Here is a 1,539-nt window from a genome sequence, read left to right on the forward strand (position 1 = left end):
TATGATTCTTGTTCTTTCTTTTGTTAATGTATTGTATCACGTTGATTGATTTGCGGATGTTGAACCAGCCTTGCAGCCCAGGGATAAATCCCACTTGGTCGTGGTGAATAATCCTTTTAATGTACTGTTGGATCCTATTGGCTAGTATTTTGGTGAGAATTTTTGCATCCATGTTCATCAAGGATATTGGTCTGTAATTCTCCTTTTTGATGGGGTCTTTGTCTGGTTTTGGGATCAAGGTAATGGTGGCCTCATAAAATGAACTTGGAAGTTTTCCTTCCATTTCTATTTTTTGGAACAGTTTCAGGAGAATAGGTATTAATTCTTCTTTAAATGTCTGATAGAATTCCCCTGGGAAGCCATCTGGCCCTGGGCTTTTGTTTGTTGGGAGATTTTTGATGACTGCTTCAATTTCCTTTGTGGTTACAGGTCTGTTCAGGTTTTCTATTTCTTCCTGGTTCAGTTTTGGTAGTTGATACATCTCTAGGAATGCACCCATTTCTTCCAGGTTATCTAATTTGCTGGCACAGAGTTGCTCATAATATGTTCTTAGAATTGTTTGTATTTCTTTGGTGTTGGTTGTGATCTCTCCTCTTTCATTCATGATTTTGTTGATTTGGGTCATTTCTCTTTTCTTTTTGATCCGTCTGCCCAGGGGTTTATCAATCTTGTTAATTCTTTCAAAGAATCAGTTCCTAGTTTCGTTGATCTGTTCTACTGTTCTTTTGGTTTCTAGTTCATTGATTTCTGCTCTGATCTTTATTATTTCTCTTCTCCTGCTGGGTTTAGGCTTTATTTGCTGTTCTTCCTCCAGCTCCTTTAGGTGTAGGGTTAGGTTGTGTATTTGAGACCTTTCTTGTTTCTTGAGAAAGGCTTGTATTGCTATGTACTTTCCTCTTAGGAGTGCCTTTGCTGCATCCCAAAGAGTTTGAACAGTTGTGTTTTCATTTTCATTTGTTTCCATGAATTTTTTAAATTCTTCTTTAATTTCCTGGTTGACCCATTCATTCTTTAGTAGGATGCTCTTTAGCCTCCATGTATTTGAGTTCTTTCTGACTTTCCTCTTGTGATTGAGTTCTAGTTTCAAAGCACTGTGGTCTGAAAATATGCAGGGAATGATCCCAATCTTTTGGTACTGGTTGAGACCTGATCTGTGACCTAGGATGTGATCTATTCTGGAAAATGTTCCATGGGCACTAGAGAAGAATGTGTATTCTGTTGCTTTGGGATGGAATGTTCTAAATATATCTGTGAAGTCCATTTGGTCCAGTGTGTCATTTAAAGTCTTTGGAGAAATGGTTATTCAAGTTCTTTGCTCATTTTTTAATTGGGTTCTTTCTGTTGCTTTAAGTTCCCCATAATTGCTTTTTATATACTTAAACGCCACCATAGTTTGTGCTGTTTTTGATAAAAAATGTAGCTACAACATAGCTACTTTTCTGCCTCACATTGAGCAGAATTTATCCTTTCCTTTCCAGCTCAGAGATGTCTTGCCTCAGTTACTCTACTGCTCTGCTGTACAGGGAAACCCGAGGTGTT

The sequence above is a fragment of the Zalophus californianus genome, chromosome 1, assembly GCF_009762305.2.
Source record: "Zalophus californianus isolate mZalCal1 chromosome 1, mZalCal1.pri.v2, whole genome shotgun sequence".
In the NCBI taxonomy this organism is placed as follows: Eukaryota; Metazoa; Chordata; class Mammalia; order Carnivora; family Otariidae; genus Zalophus; species Zalophus californianus.